This window comes from Equus quagga, chromosome 8, assembly GCF_021613505.1.
Source record: "Equus quagga isolate Etosha38 chromosome 8, UCLA_HA_Equagga_1.0, whole genome shotgun sequence".
NCBI lineage: Eukaryota > Metazoa > Chordata > Mammalia > Perissodactyla > Equidae > Equus > Equus quagga.
The window spans coordinates 70,334,191-70,352,551 of NC_060274.1; positions in this window are offsets into that span (position 1 = coordinate 70,334,191).

Consider the following 18,361-nt stretch of genomic DNA (forward strand, 5'->3'; position numbering starts at 1 on the left):
GGACTAGCCAAGTCAAGGGTTGACTGAAAGATGAGAGAAAGAGGATGAGAGAGAGACAGAGAGAGGCTCCTCAGAAAGATTAGTAAGATTAGACTCGTGTAAACGAGGGGACTCCAGGGAGCAGAGAGCCAGCAGACAGCTATTTCTAGAAGACTAGATTGCAGATGGGTACATAAGGAGAAGAGACGTAGCCAGAAAACTGTCGTCAAATGGGCAGAAATTCATTTTATATTTACAAGTGGTAGGCATGAAGTGATCCCACCCAAGACGTAGAGATAGACTTATCTTTACAAAGATTAGAGCAGTTATTTCAAACCAGAAAGATCCTGTTCTATATACGAGAAATTCTTGATTGCTATAGCAATAGCAGGGGCTTCCTCTCTATAGATGACATTGTACTTGAGCTCAGCAGTTGGGGCCTCAGTGCTAACTACTATCTTGTAGCCAAACACAAAGGAAATGACGTGGCAGTTCATTACCAAGTTTCTTAAAGTGGTTACAGAAAATCATAGACTACCGCTGACTGAGCACTATGAATTCAGGGCTTCCAGCCTCAGCCAGAACCTTGTCCTTCTTAGCTGTCACTGCCTAGCTGTCACTGGGAAGCATTTTCTTTTATTAACTTCAAGAGCAAATCGACTTTAATATCCCACAAGCTTCTTGAAATAAAAATGTTTTAATCTGAAGTCATAGTTTCCTCTTATTTTTTCTTCTTGAAAATTATTTGATGTACTTAGCAAACTGCACCCTGTGAAGGTTCAAATGAAATGGCTTTATATTCCTCAAACCATGACTTTTAAATGTGCTGTGTTGGAGCGCCCTTCCCACAGCTTCAGAATTTCTTTGACGGATCCCATAGCTTTTCAACTACTTCATATGGACTAGCAGTGTCATTTCTGTAATTTAAACTCATGTTCAGCCATGAAAAAGTCAGGCTAGGATAAAAAATATATATATATCTTATCTCACACCATGCATAAAAATATCAATTCACATGGATTGTAGACCTGAATGTGAAAGGAAAAACAATAAAGCTTCTAGAATAAATTTGGGAAATTTTTTTTTAAGATTTTATTTTTCCTTTTTCTCCCCAAAACCCCCGAGTACATATTTGCATTTTTAGTTGTGGGTCCTTCTAGTTGTGGCATGTGGGATGTCGCCTCGGAATGGCTTGAGGAGCGGCGCCATGTCCGCCCCCAGGATTTGAACCGGCAAAAGCCTGGGCCGCCGAAGCAGAGTGCACAAACTTAACCACTCAGCCAGGGGGCTGGCCCCAAATTTGGGAAATTAAATGAGATGTTAAACAGAACCCCAAAAAAGCAGTAGCCACATACAAAAAAATTATAAAATGTCTTAAGCATTAAAACTCCAAACTTCTATTTATCAAAAGACACCAGTAAGAGAATAAAAAGGCAGCCACAGAGCCAGAGAAGATATTTGTTACTCATATAACCAAAAAAAGGTTTGTATGAATAATATATAAAGAATTCATGCAAATAAATAAGCAGTAGACAAGCAATCCAATAGAAAATAACAGAGATTTCACAAAAGAGGATACCTAAATGACCAAACTTATGAAGATGTGCTCATCTCATACTCAATGGAATGCTATTGTACACCTCCCAGAATAGCTAAAATGAAAAAGATAGAAACTATGGAGCATTGGTAAAGGTATGGAGCAAACAGAACTCCTATACACTGCTTTAGGGAGGGTAAATTGGGACAACGAACTTGAAAAACCATTTGGCAGTATATTCTAAAGTCAAATGTATATATATAACTTGTGACACAAAATCACATTCTTAAGTGTATTTAGCTAAGACATATATATGGTATACATATGTATACTATAAGATATGTACAGGAATGTTCACAGCAGAATTATTTGTGATAACCTTCAAACTAGAAACAAGTCCAATGCCAATAAATAGTGGAATGGATAAATAAAAAGTGTGGTATATTTACACAGTGGGTTACCATAAACAGCAAAGAAAATGAACAAAGTATTGCTGTGTGCAACAACATGGATGAGTTTCACAAACATACTAATGAGTAAAAAAATAAAGAAAAGCCAGATGTAAAAATATATATATTATTCTATTTACATGAAGGAAAATACTTGTCCACATGTAAGAAATCAAGGAGTTGGCTTCCTTCAGTTTGAAGAGAGGGAGTATAATGAAGAGTTTCTGGGTTCTGAAAATGTAGTATTTCCTGTCTCGTGGTTACAGAGATGCATTTACTTTGTGAGACTTCATAGAAATATTCATTTAATATCTGTAACCTGTGCTGCATATATGGAAAACTTTAATGAAATTTTTTTAAATGGGAAATTTTCTTGTAATTGCCTGAATTAAAATAAACAATAAATAAATGAAGCTTCCTCCATTCTAAATTAAAACTGCAACCTCACAACTTCTTTGCTCTCCTCAACAAAAGCCTGCCCTGAGGCTCAGGGATTTTCAATGGAGAGAGGAACATCATTTCCATTTCTTCTCTTTCTACAACTTCTCCTCATCTCCCTCCATTGCTTCTTGGTCTGCCTTTTATCTCCAAGGTGTTGGTGCCCAGAGGAGAAATGGGAGGAATGGGGGCAAATATCTCAGGTAAGAGAGATTGCTGTCATCAGCCGTTGACATCCCGTGTGGCAGATGTCCAAATAGTGACTTGCTTATGGAGCACATTTTGTGCATACTTCTCTGTCCTGCATAGGGACCTCATTCTGCATAGTCCTTTGATGAAGACTAACCTCCAGCAACTTGCCCTCATCCCTGCCTCAGCAGTCTGTCCTGCTGCCTCTTAGAGGCAGATCTAAGTCCCGCGCAGGCAGTCTTCTTGGTAGGATTACCCACAACATGGCTGGAGCCCAGCTATCTTATGAGTCCGCTGTGTTCACAGGATGCCCCATAAGACTACCAAATGGTGAGAATGTAGATAGCCCCATTCTTTCCTTTCCCCTTTCCCTGACATTGTGAGCCACCCATCTTTTAATCTCCAGGTAAGAAGTGGGCACCATTCTCTATGATCAAATGCACACCCTCTGAAACCTCCTGGGGACATCCATGAAATCACACCTCCACCAAGAACTCCCAGACTGCCTTGTGACGACGAGCCCTGCGGTGCCCTCTGCATTTTCTGCAGCTCAGCAAGAATTCATTCAGCACATACCTGCTGCTTTCCTCCTCTTGTAGGCACCCCCAATCTCTAGTCTCTATAAATGATCATTCTGAGCACCTCTGAATTGGCTTTGCAGGAATCACCCTTCTTTCCTTCCTCACAGGAACAAGAATGGGTACTCTATAGTGCCTCCCCACAATGATAACGATGCCTACACCCTCAAAAAATGCCTTTTGAGTTTTAATCATTTACTTACGTAATTTGGGTGGAGTAGAGGGTGAGAGCAGCAGGTCTGTTCCCTCTACCTTTTAGAAAGCCTTGTAGAGATACATCTTCTAGCAACTTCTCTGTGAAACACAGGAGTACTTACCTCTGTGTTCTCAGCTGTGGGGCTTTTGCCTCATTTCAAGACAACAGGAAACCCATTTCCACATGCTGCTAACCCTGTATTGCTTGCCTCAGCGAGCTCCCACTCCTCTCACCTAAGTGAGAAACCTAAGCACTCCTCACATGCCTTTGGCCATTTCCTGGGAGTCCTCCTTCCAACATTCTTCCTCCAGCCTTCCCTGCCCACTAGTCTTATCTGAATATCCCTTGTCCATCCAGCCGCCAACACTTCCCAGGGCACACCTCTAGCATAAAAGCACACGTTCGTAGGTGATGTACTGCTGCTTTCCCCAACTAAATAATACTAGATAATAAACAATTTCAGAACCGGGATCTTGCCTGATTTTGTTTTGTAGGTGAGTGCCTGGAACATGGTACTTGAAAACTTTGCTTATTGAGTGAACACAGGAAACTGATTGAGATTGATTGTAATGCATTGATATAGATTACCGGGAACTGGATACAGAATGGTTCGTTGTACCACTCCTCAGCACTCTTCCGCCCTCCTGTTTCTGATGAAGATGTTCAATTGTGTGAGACAGGATGTATTTAGGGGTCCTTGATTTTTGCATCCTTTAGTCATCTTTTACAAATCAAACTCAGCAATGTACATTCACTTTCATAGGCATAACTTCACTCAATTCTTTCCAGAGCATGTGGTGTTTAGTTAGGTTTTACTATTATCATTTTTTGTTAGTGCCATCGAGTGGATTCTGACTCCTAGTGACACTGCACACAGCAGAGAGGAATTCTGCTGGGTTTGTTTGCCATCCTCTCACCTTCCAGTGCTGTATCAGAAAATGCTCCACTGCTATTCACAGGGCTTTCATGGCCAAGTTTTTCAGAAGCAGGTAGCCAGGTCGTTCTTCCTAGTCTGTCTTGGTCTGGAAGACTCCACTGAAGCCTGTCCACCATGGCATAGCTTTCAGCATCACAGCAACATGCAGTCAACATGGTATGACAACCTGACCAGGAAACAAACCCATGCTGAGGCAGTGAGAGTGCTGAATCTTAACCACTAGACCACGAGGGCCGGCTATTATCATCACTACAATTTTATAAACTAGGAAACTGAAGTTCTCGTTAGGAATTTAACATTCACAGCACTCATTCAAGACAACACTTCAAAACACTCAAAATGAATGAGCTGCCGATCGCAATGGTATGTGCATTTTTCATTATGTGCGTTGTTGGGGAAGAGGGAGACTTTCCCCCTTCCCTTAAGGTTCTTATGGCTGGTCAAATAATTAAAAAGGCAGGTTAGCTGGAGAAAATCAAACAAAGTTTAATAGCATGTAAACATGGGATAAACCCAGGTGAAACTGAGAAACTCAGCCATCTGGCAGAGGCTTCCTCTTTAAATATCTTCAGTTACAGGCAAGGATGTTTGGCGTAGTGATTTGGGGCTTCAAAGGAGAGGAAGGCAACTCACACGGAAATGGGAAAGCAAATGTTTGGTAACTAGAACTTTGATAAGAGTGATCTTAGCAAGGATTCTCCCAGTCTACCTATACCCAGAGTTATCTATGGTGATGGCCTGCCCTGCGAACAGGCCTTTATTTTAAATTTATTGTAGGCAGTTAGAGGGGGAAGGTCAAAGGTTCTTCCTGAGTCTGAGCCTCTATTGTCTTCAGCTCGAAATAATCTGCATACCAGAGTGGTGCACCTTGGGGCAGCCTGCCCAGAACCCCATCAGCGTCAAGTCGGCTCTGACTCCTGGCAACCGAATGAATGAGTGGTGCTCACAGGGTCCTGTCCTCAACAGCCCTACTCAGCTCCCGTAGACTCATGCCCATGGCTTACTTTATGGAGCCAAGCCAGCTCATATTTGATCTTCCTCTCTTCCTGCTGCCTTCTTCTTTTCCCAGCCTTAATGTCTTTTCCAAAGAATCCTGCCTTCTAATGATGTGCCAAGGTAGGACATCCCCAGTTTATCATTTTTGCCTCCAGTGATGGTTCAGGCTTAATCTGCTCTAGGACCCACTTGTTCATTTTTCCGGCAGTCCAGGGGATTGTAGAGCTCTCCTCCAACACCACATTTCAAATGAATCAATTTTTTTTTTTCCTGTCAGCCTTTCTGATAAATAATTAAAAGTAAATTTGTTTGTTTGGGGCTGGCCCCGTGGCAAAGTGGTTCAAGTTCCACACACTCTACTTCTGTGGCCCCAGTTCGTGGGTCCAGATCCCAGGGGCAGACCTACTCCACTCATCAGCCATACTGTGGAGTCAACCTACGTATAACATAGAGGAAGATTAGCACAGATGTTAACTCAGGGCTAATCTTCCTCAAGCCAAAACAAAAAGAGGAAGGTTGGCAAAGTATGTTAGCTCAGGGCGAATCTTCCTCATCAAAACAAAGAAAAATAAATTTGTTTGGCTAACACAGTATAGTTCTTATTCCACATCATAGTTGTAGTCAAGTTCAACTATTCCTTTTGTTATCATGCAGTTATGAAGTTGATTTTAGATGAACATCTCTATAATGAGGTCAGAGAACGAAACAGATGACATCTAGCATTTGCAGTCCAGTTTCTGGTTCTGGAGCAATGTATCAGGTAAGCCTCACCTTTTATAGAAGCTGATTCAGGAGATTCTGGCCTCACATTTCTCTTTTGTTCATTTAGGTAGCTGATGGACCCAAACAACATAGACCTTCCAGAAATTTCTCCTGAATGTTCATCGTCAATGCATTTCCTTATGAGAACACCAAGGGATTGCGGCATCATCCTGGATTCTAGGAAAATATTCACCCCCGCCCCCCACAGAGGCACAAAAAAGTTCTAAAACAACAAATTTTTCAAACTAAAGTTGTCTACCTTGAAATTTCTTTGTTGCAACAGAGATAAGAATACTGTCATTGGGGTTTTGATTTAATGTGTGAAAGTTAGATCTTCCAACTATGAGTGGAAATTCTGATAAAACTTGTACTTTTTATTAATGCCCAAAGTTAAAGAGATGCTCTATCTCAGGTTAAGCTAAGAAGAGGCAGATAAACAAGAATAATGCCTACTAATTTTGACCACCCAGCTTCTCTATGGCAGGCATTGCAAATTTTATTTGTTTGCATCCTTCATAGTAACAAGAAGAATTCCCTGTATATTGCATATATTTTCTTAAGGGATGAACATTATACTGTTTGGGGGGGAAATAGTTGGTTAAAGGTAAAAAAATTTGATCTAAAAAAATATAGAGAACAATGAAGCAACCAGAATTGAAGTAGTTCACATACAAACAGGGTAATTTTCCAGGAGGATATTATCTAAAGACAAAAAGTGGGAAAGTTTAATTTGTGGCACAGCAATGTTTTTTTAAGGTTTAAATTGTTCCCAGAAGTAGATTTTATTTCAGGAATCTTAGGATGCCAGATGCTCTGTGATACTATTTATCTCTTAAAAAAAAATTCAAGTGTTATATGTATGAACTTCATTTTCATATTTCCAAGGTGACATGCACTAAAACAATCAAAATTTACTTTGCATGTTTATGGACTATTTATCCAAAATCTGAATCTTTATTTTTCAGTTTTTTCCAATACATCTTTGGAAATTTATTTGAGACACTCAAATATACTGCTCAAATATACTAAAAGAGAGAAGATCTCCAACTAATAGAGACAAAATATATTCCTCTTGAAGATCATCAGGCTCGGAGAATTTATAGTTCCAGTGGGGGAAAGCCTTTCTTTTAACATATTGAAATCGTTTTCTAAAATTTTGTTCAAAAACCTTGCAGGAAAGAAAACAAATGACTTGAAATTTCTTTTTTGTTTCTGATCAAGATTTGATAATTATCATTTTATTTTATTATTATTATTTTTTTGAGGAAGATTAGCCCTGAGCTAACACCTGCTGCCAATCCTCTTTTTTTTGGCTGAGGAAGACTGGCCCTGAGCTAACATCCATGCCCATCTTCCTCTCCTTTATATGTGGGACGTCTACCACAGCATGGCTTGCCGAGTGGTGCCATGTCCACATCCAGGATCTGAACCGGTGAACCCTGGCTGCCAAAGCGGAATGTGTGAACTCAACCACTGTGCCACCAGGCCAGCCCCGATAATTACCATTTTAAATAGAAAACTACAAGGGAGGAGAACCTTATGCCACTGACATTTTTATCAAATGAATTCTCCTATCTTCTTTCCAACTTCACTATGAAAACTAATTAGAATAAAGTCAAGTAAGGATTTAATAGCTCTGTTTACATAAGCAACATTTAGTGGAAAGATGAGGCAATGAGTTATATCATTTCCCAAAGGATGTTTTGCATAATTCAAGTTCCTTGGAATTCTAATAGGTGATCAGTGAAAAGGAAATGTATTCTTTAGAAAAATAAATGTGGCAAATACTGGATTAAATACATTAGATTTACTCAGGACATGTGGGTAGAAAGGTTGGAATGTTCCATGGCTCAGTTCTTGGCTCTCGTCTCTTTCCTATCTATGCACATTCTTTGATGATTTCATTGATTCTTGTTGGTTTAAATGTCACCTACGTGCCTAAGAGTTCCTAATGTATATTCCTAGCCCTGGCATCTCTCCTGAACTCCAGATTCTTAGACTCTTACGTATGACAACCTAATCTACATCTCCCCATGATGTATAGCAGTTCTCTCAGACTTACCATATCCAAAACTCAGCCCTAAGACTCTTCCTCAGTCCTCTCACAGTCTTGCCTATCTCATTAAAGAGCAACTTCATTCTTCCATTTGCTCAAGCAAAAAATAAAAATAAAAACGGAGTCATGCTTGTCTCTTCTTTATTTTACACCCTACGTCAGCAAATCTAGTTCTTTTTAACTTTATCTTTTACCATGAACCCAACTACTTTAACCACTTCTAGTAAATACCCTGGTTCAAATCCCCATCATCTCTTGCCTGAATTATTGCAATAGCCTCCTATCTGGAGGTCCCCCAGAGGCCCACCTCCACCTCAGTCTATTCTTAACACAACAGTAGAGTTTTTTGACTCTTGTAAAATGCAATTCCTATCACATCATTCCTTTTCTCAAAATTCTTCAGTGTCTTTACTTCTTAAGCCAAAGTTCTTTCAATATCTTACATATTTCTTTGCTATCCGGTCCTGATTACTTCTCTGCTCTCATCTTCTACTACTCTCCTTATTTATTCTTCTTCAGCCACTTGAGGTCTTCCTACTCACAGAGAAGCGTCATGAAGGCAGGGAATTTGTCAGTGTGCTCACTGTTATGTCCCAGTGCCAAGTAGAGTAGCTGATGCATAGTGGGTGCTTATTAAATATTTATTGAATGAATGACTTCACTGGAATAGTCTGAGAGCCGCGTAAGGCACACTTGACCTGGTTATAGATTCCACTCTTAGGAGCCAATGAAAATAAAGTTATCTGCGAACGGTTGAAGAGTACTGGGTTATGCATATATTCTATTTATCTCTTCTCTTGTAGCTTAAAGGAGGTGAAATCCAGCTTTGATTTCTAAATTAATACCTTTGTGGAGTAGTATGCAGTTACACTGCTTTGCATCTGTCAGAGACGTTAAACTTTTAAGATTCTTATTCATTGCACTAGAAATGAAAATATCATCCCATGAAGTAAGAAATGAAGTTTTTAGGGAAAATGCTTGTGCTTAAATGATTGGTAAGTCTTTTCATCAGTGCCAGACAAATAGGCACTTAACATTAAGGTTTGCTTGAACATTAATGATTAACTGCTCAAAGCTGCATGAGAGAAATGGTCTAATCAACATAAACATCTATGATATCTGTGTTCCCATCTCTGCAGACAGTGGATAAAGGTTATGCTATAAACTTCTGGTTATATTTTTCTTTGTAAGTTGTTTGTGAATTGTGCTTTGTAAAGTGACTTTCAGAAAAATATCAAATTATATCATAGCTGAATTTTAAGAAAAATATCTTGCAATCAGCTTACAGAAGAAGGGCAGTAAAAGCCAAGCTAATTCAAAGATTTTACAACATAATAGGAACTTTTTTCCGTCAAAGTATAATTTTCAGAAAGTTACAAAACTTTCCTTGATGTACAAAATTAGTTGGAAATGAACTCTTCTAAACCATGCTTATTAAATCCACTAGAGTGAACATATGGCAAAGGCTTACTAACTCATTAATGAGGGAATTAAAAAGATGGCAAAGCTGGTTAAAAGACCATTTTGAGATTCTGGACATTTATACACACATTTAAAAAATGTTGTAATAAGATTCTTAGTTTATTTATAAAACTGCTTTCTATCCTTCAGGACAATAAAGACAAAACCTGTGGGACAAAGGTTTCTATGAGAGAGAAATCATTTACATCCTCAATGGAACTAAATCTACCAGTTAACATGTAACTTCACAGAGTCCAGGCCTTAATTAATAGTAAATAGTGAGTCATACAAGGCTATGTTCTCTAGCTCAGCACTGTCCAAGAAAGATAAAATACCAGCCAGCTATATAATTTTAAATTTTCCAGTAGGCACATTAAAAAAAAGAAAAAGTAAAAGTAATTTTAATAATAAACTTATTTAATCCAATATATCAGGAATATTATCAATTTAACATGTAATATAACAAATTATGAATGAGATAGTTTACATTCTTTTTTCATACTAAGTCTTCAAAATCTGGTGTCCATTTTACGCTTACAGCACATCTCAATTCCAACTAGCCACATTTCAAGTGTTCCGTAACCACAGACAGAGATATAAAAGGTGGCCAGCATGTTAGACGGTGTAGCTTTAGATATTTAAATATCAGATATTTAGATATCGAATGGGCTTGTTAAACATTGCCCCAGGAGGATGCTGACAGGTCACACTGTACTTCTTTAGCCTTATTTCCAAGTTTTGGGTCATTTTTCTTAACATTTCCAACCAGAAATTTTAGTCTTTTTCATTGGATCTCAGGACGTTAAATGATAGCAAATAGAATCTTTCTACAGCATTACGTCACTTAGTACAATAAATTTGTTTTTAAAAAGTTATTTTAAAGACAATTTTGTCAATCATATATATTATGTTGCTTAAGTTTTTAGCTGAAGATTCTTTACTTTAAATTATAATTTAACTGTTCTAGCACCATCACAGCATAGTTAGTAACTAAGCAGTAATGCAGGCTTCTTAACTGCAAAGCCTGAGCTATTAACCACTATGCTATATGCCAGGGATAACTTCAAAATTAAATCTTCCAATTCATCTCTATTGAATAGCTAAGCTTTGGCTATGCAAATTAAAATTAAGGATTCATCACTCTTTCTTTATACTGAAAGAGTTTTTTTCTGTTTTGCAGAATGAATAGGAAGAACCTATACCAAAAAAAACCACACCAGTTTTTGTGAGTAACTATAGAAACATGCTATTTCTTCACTAGTTAAAAAATTAATAAGGGGGAAAAGTTATTCATATTAAATTTTTTGTAGTGGAATAAAATTCAACACTTTTGTTCTCTCTCAGCCCTACTTTATAGGTTTTGCTTGTAAACTGCTCTTACTTGATAGGTAGAAAGCAGAAGGGATTAATTCTGATTCTCACTATCACAAAGTACAATTATGAAGACCTCTTAAACTGAAATGGAAATAGAAAATTGAAATAGAAAGGGAACTAGGAGAAAGTTCTTTGCTTAATGATTCTGAAAGGCAAAAATCTTCTTGAGAAAATGCAGCCAAGGGAAATAAAATCTGGCCTCATAACAATAATTTGGCATTTTTGTCTTTTTTCCTATTTTTTCGTTCAACTTGTATAAACTAGGGATTAGCATGATTCCTTGAATATGTGGTAGGAATTACCTATAAAATTTTCCTTGTCTGGTGCTTTCTAAGAGAGAAATTTTTCAGTTAGTCATACGATGTAGTTAGCAGCTATGAGTCTATTCAAGTTGTTTTTTCATGTTTTGCTAATTTTGGCACTCTACGTTTTTATGCTGTTTGTCCTTTTAATTTGGCTTTCTAATGTACAGTTAAATTATTATTTATGACATAATTTGATAAGTTGCAACATGGCTTTTTTTATATGTTTAGTTATTTCACTTACTTCTTTTTGTGTTTTGTTTGTTTTCATTCACATTCTTTTACTGATGATCTGGTTTTCCAAATGTCTGTCTGGCTCACCGATCTTTTTTTAAAAAGTAGCTTTCAGTTTTGTAAATCACATTTCTGTCTTTCATTTCATTCAGTGATGTTACCTTTACTGTCCCCTTGTTTCATGTTTTGTTGTTCTTTGTTTTTCTGTTAATATTTTCTATCTTCTTTATTTGAAGGTGTGGAGAATCAGAATTTACCACCCCAAATGTGTCTCTTTGGCTGGCTTGCTTATTTTTAAAAAACAAAAGACTCAGAAAGAAACTTGAACTTTCCCCCAAATACCTAAAGGAACTTAAGATAGAAGGCCTGCCCCAGGAAGGAGCTATCACCATAGATAACTCTAGTATAATATGAACTAGGTGTGGTGGACAGGGAAGAACCCAGCAGGGCCCATTTGATCAAAGTCCTCTCTTGGGTCCCATCATCTATGGATGGCCAAGCAAACATTTGTCTATCAATTTGATAGACAAATGTTTGCTTTTCCATCTCCATGTGAACTGCCTTGTTCCTCTCTGAAGTCCCAAACCACTACCCCCAATATCCTCCTTTGTCTTCAGCTGAAGATGGTATTTAAGGTGGTGGCTTCAGTCATTTTGGTGAGTTACTCAGTTTTCCTGAGTTTCTCCCATGTATCCAGGTTGTTAAACTTTGTTTGATTTTCTCCTGTTATTCTGTCTCATGTCAATTCAATTCTTAGGCCACGCAGAACAACCTAGAGGGTAGAGGAATAGTTCTTCCTCCCCTACAAAGGCTTAGATAATTTAATTCTTTTTTACTTTCTAAATATTGTTTTCAAAACCATACATTTACCTCCACTCACTGCTGTATTGACTTTGACTTATCTCCTACAACGAGAAGCACACATTCTACAACAGTTCATTAGGTTTTCTTAGCTCCACTTGCTACATTAGTATTCTTTATTTTTTTCAAATACTTGTCCCCTCACAGGGAAAATTTGCTCAATAACTTGAATCTGATATATTGCTTATTCATTTCATCCCATCCTGTTGAAGCAAAATACTATGCTTCCTTTCTAGAGTTACGACTTTCTTTCACAGTTTGGCTATTATGCTTGCTTAGCTTTCTCAAAGAGTAAGGAATAAAATATAAAGGTTCAGAATTAAGAACTGTTTTAAAAATTAAAATCATGTGAGGGCCAGCCCTGATGGCCTAGTGATTAAAGTTCAGCATGCTCTGCTTCAGCGGCCAGGTTTGGTTCCTAGACATGGAACCATACCGCTCATCTGTTAGTGGCCATGCTATGGTGGTGGCTCACGTACAAAAAAAAAAAAAAGGGAAGACTGCCAACAGGTGTTAGCTCAGGGTAACTCTTCCTCAGGAAAAAGAAAAATTAACATCATGTGAGAGGATACATTCTCCCTAGGACGAACATTATAGAGCAGATTATAAACTGAGCTGCCACAAGTCGTCCCAGATTTTAACATTAAATCTCATAATTTTCAACCACTCCTTTAAATAATAAAAGTAAATTTCAACAAGAAAAATCACATTGAATATGGTATTTATTTTGTTCAAAATATCACATATGTATATATAGACTAGAAAATATTTAAAGTTGTGTCAGAATATAATTTTTCCTTATACTTTCATATATTTTCCAAATTTTCTTCAATTTATATGCATTACTTTAACAAGTAGAAAAGAAACAATAAATGCTAATAAGTAATGCTAACAAAAATTAAAACCAAGTTAAAATCATTCCTCTGAAAAACAAACTTGTATCACAGATTATCCCTTTAAATTTTTTGTCAAGTGTCCCAATATATATGTTCTAGGAATGAAATTGCATGTTTTCCTAACTAAGCCTGACCTACTGAGTATCTTCATGTCTGATAGACATTTATAGATGGAAAATTAAACTTTATTATTTTCAGAAGAAGGGTTGAGCCAAACCAGAAGTTGAAGAAACTCTCTCAGTTAGATCTTCAGAAAAAAGTTATCTTAAAAGAAAAAGGATTAAAAAAAATCTTCCTATCTATTTAAAATAATGCTGTAAAAGCCTATGATTTCAACGAAGGGCAAAAATATCTAGAAGAGGAAGCTAAACATGAAACTAGTACCAGCCAAATTGCTTAATCCAGGCCCATGTGATGCTCTGGCTGAATGAAGCAATTTCAGACCAGCCATCAAACCTTAATATTCAAATCAAATTACCGTAGGTGCTGGAGTAAATTACTCGGTTTTCTTTTGTTAGGCCTGAGTCATCTGAATAGCAAGATGGGACTATGGACTGAACAATCATTAAAGTCCCATCCACTTCTCAATTTCTATCTCTGATTTCACATTTATTTAATTATGAGGAAATTGGCTACTCAATATATATAAAGCTATATATTGACAATCACTAACGCAAAAGTATTTCATATGTGGATTAAATATCTAAAAAGCAAAAACAAATCTATAAATTTATTAGAAGACAAAATATGAGAGAATATTTTAAGCTAAGTGTGGGAAGGTCCACTCAAAGAGGAAAAAGTCTGGACAACCATCAACCATCTGGGAGAAAATATTTGAAACACACATATGAGACAAGAAATTAATATTCCTAATATACATAACGATTAAAGACATATAAGGAAAAAACCATACAATAGATACATATATAAATAATATGAACACATAAGTCATAGAACACCTATACACAGACAAAAAAATATAAGGAAATATGCTCGGCTTCATCGTTAGCAGGAAATGCCAATTAAAACCAAAGGCAGGGGCTGGCCCCGTGGCTGAGTGGTTAAGTTCGTGCGCTCCGCTACTGGAGGCCCAGTGTTTCGTTGGTTCGAATCCTGGGTGCGGACATGGCACTGCTCATCAAACCACGCTGAGGCAGTGTCCCACATGCCACAACTAGAAGGACCCACAACGAAGAATATACAACTATGTACCGGGGAGCTTTGGGGAGAAAAAGGAAAAAAATAAAATCTTTAAAAAAAATAAAATAAAAAAATAAAACCAAAGGCAATATAATTTCATACCCATTGGATGTGCAATAATTAAATAGATAGCATTTAGTGCTGGCTAGGATTTGTGGAAATGGATAGTCTTATACAGTTTTTAGAAGTAGAAAATGGGTATGACATGCTTGGAGAATACTTTAGAAGTATCTACCAAATTTTTAAAATACAAATATAATTTGATCCGTTGATTTCACCTCTAGGAATCTATTTTTCAGAAAAAATGGTATTCATATGCAAAGTTATGTACAGAAACCAATAGCTTTAAGTATTATTTGTAAAGCAAAAAGTCTGGAAAGAAAAACTAAAGATACATCAGCATGAGAATAGTACATCAATATAATGTGCTAGAAGACAGCAATTTTTTAATGAAATAAATCTATATGTGTTTATCTGAAAGAGTAGTCCATTGTAAGCAAAAATTACAAGATAAAACCAAAAGGCATACTATTTTGGTGCCTAAATGCATATTTATATGTATGTGTGTGGATATGTGTATTTATATATATCTATACATGCTTTAGTCTGTGTGTTTATAATTATGATGATGATGATAGCTAATATCTACTGGGCCCTTATCTTGTGGTAGGCACTATCCTAAGAGCCTTACATGGGTTGACTGAACTAATCGCCAGAACCATTCTATGAACTGGAAATGAGTATTCTCCCTTTTTAAAGAGACTAAAAACAATTTGCCCAAGTCCCACAGTAGTAGTTAGAGCTGGAACTGATTTCAACAGTTGGTCTTCAGAACTTGCATCTCTTAGACTTTTCATTAACATTCTCTGAACAGGTCCAGCCTGAAAGAGGACAGCAGCACACACGGCCTGGTTAGTTTTGTCAAGCTCTCAGGATCCCAAGGATCCTAGATTCTCTTCTCTGAATCACATGAGCATTTTGCGACTTCTTGTACATATTTTAAAGGCTGGGACTCCTTTTCTTCTCCAACAATGGGTAGCTAAATTCTATCTTTGACCTCGCAATTAAGACCTCTATGAAATAAAACGGAGGGTCAGAGAATTTAAAATATTAACATCATATTAGATAAGAAATAGCTTTTAGAGAAAATACTGGCACTTGTATGATGAGAAGCTTTTTACTGGAGCCACAATAACATCGATTTAATTCTGAGGTCAGTGGGAATAGAATCACTAAGAATTGACAGCAGTGAGGAGAAATGCTCTACACTCGCACACAGTTGTACAGTGATGAGCTAGACATGGGCCTCCTCACATTCTTACAGTCAACTGGGAAAATCCCAGCTACAACCTGCTGCTTATATTTCTCTTTGTGAAAGTTTTGAGCAATCAAGTGACTATCCAAAAAGAATAAAATGATGTCATCATTAGGTTTATATGGAGATTATAAAGCACTTCTTCTAGAAAAAAAGAGCAGTGATTTCCAAGACTGATTCAAACCAGATGCAATTTTAAACTCAAAGAAAGTAGTCTTCCAATGAGAAAACTTTGCCTCTTTCAGAGAATTTCAGAACAACTTTCGGAGTCATTCAACTGTGCAGATATACACTCCAGTTTTACTTGGTTCTGTACAAGAAATACGTTTCTAAAGTTCCTTTGCAAAACTATTATTTTGCCAGTCGTATGTATTCATTGCTATATATTTTAAATTAATTGTGAATGCTATCCCAGAGTAAATAATAACTACTGTTTGTTGAGCACATTCTACAAGTGTTCTAGCACATTTTATGTGCAATCTAATTTGACCTTTACAACAATGTGCCTAGGTTTTCATAGATATGTGTTCAGTATTTATTCATCATCACCATTTTACAGAGGGGGAGACTGAGAAGGTTACTCATTTGTCACAGGCCACACTACTTATAAATGGAGCATCTGGAAATCAAAACCAGGTAGTTTTATTTTTAATGCAAAGTTCACACTCCTAACTACTATACTCAGTGCCTCTAAGAATTATAAGCATGCAAAGGGCAGGAAACAGCTTTCAAGTGTCTCTTTTATCACTAATTTTATCACTGGAGAACCAATTCTGCTAAACTCTATCTCCTTAACTGCTTAAGAATTTGACTCATTCATTTATCTACAGAATTTGTCACCCACAGAGAAGGATTTTTTTATTCTTCTCTTTAAGTTGAAGAATGCCTTTTCTGTTTTCTAAGACAACATTAAAAACTTAAAGCAAAGATAAACCACACTTTTTTAATGACTGTAGAGGAACATTCAGTTTTTTCACTGATTGAAACAGAAAGTTAAAATATTCAAACTATTCTCCTTTTATCGAGAACTTTAAACCTTTTCTATGTCAATTTCATCATGAAACTTTTAAACGTCCCTCAACAGATGGGCAGAGCACTTTTCTGTAGGAAAGATTCACTTTTAGTCTCAGAATTCCAAGAGGGAAAGTTGAAGGCTATATAAATTGAAAATCTACCCTGGTCATCCAGATAACAAAAGAAAGTTAACCTTCGGACGACCTTTTGAAAGATGTGATCCTTCTCTAAAAAATGAGCTTAATTTACTTGCTATGACAAGGGAAGGAAGCCAGCTAGTTATATCGTCATATTGGAAAGCCTGCTTGGCAGGGACCTCCAGATTCTTCTCATCAGCCTTTCAACACTCTCCTTCAGATTTTAGTACGCATAATATAAAATGTTTAAATTATCATGAACTTTCAAAATAAATGTTACTAATGCTCAGCTAGTATTTTAATGTTTAATCATTAATCGCTAATCTCCTTTTGGGCAATTGTTCTCATCTCAGTACCATCTTTTGGAAATTGAAAAGAAAACATCTTACTCTTCTTAAGAAAGTTACTTGATTAAAATAGATATGCATTACTTGAGAGTTTAATTTGGAAATTGCTCAATGAGAGGGAAAGCAACATCTGTAGACGGGAGCTGCCCCCCGCAAACTCAGAGAGGAAGAAAACTCACCAATGAGTACCACGTATATGAAAAAGCAGCCACATCTGCCAGTTACTTTAGAAACGGGATACATGTGTCAGGCCATCCATCAACCCGAATGCAGCTGGCCTTTTGGACTGGCCTCCTGAACTCTTCCAAATGTTTCCAGCCATGCAGCTCTCAGAGCTTTATTCATTTCACAAATAGTTCAGAAGGCAATTATAGCAAAATGATTTTTAAAACCACTCAAAGCCCAGCTGTATTATTTTTTAAGGAAAATTTTTTGTTAATTTTATTAATTTTAATTTAATTATTATTATTATCTTACGCAAAAGTTGGCCTAAGTGAATAGTGAAGCCCTATATGCCTGTCACTCAACATCAACAATTATTATCACTTTGCCAATTTCTTTTCATCCATCCCTCCTCCACTTTCTTTGTGGAGTATTTCAAGGTAAATCCCAGACATTGTGTCGCTTTATTCATAAATATTTTGCTATATCTCTAAGTGAAAACGAGGCACTTTTATCTTTTTTGCCTTATTGATAAGGAATATGTATATTGCAATTTTTGTCATTATTTTAAAAATTAAGTATTGCAGTCACATAATGAAGGCCCTAAATGCAAGAGGATAGTAATTAAGACGATCAGTAGGAATATAGCTGAAGGGGAAGAAACATTCTCCTCTGTTTTCCTGCCTTCTCTTACTTTAAATACTCACCAAGCTGTGTTTTTCTTGCTGTTTCCTTGATTCGATAAGTAAATATGTTTCCTGGGTTATTATAAACTTTGAAACTAGAAAAAAAGAAAGGCCAACATAAATGCAACATAAAGCACATTATCTTTAACAATCATTTAAATGTTTTTCTGATGACAGTTTGTAACACAGCAAGATTTCAAGTCATAAAAACAAGTATTTTTCTACACATACTTAAATCAGATGGCAATAAAATAG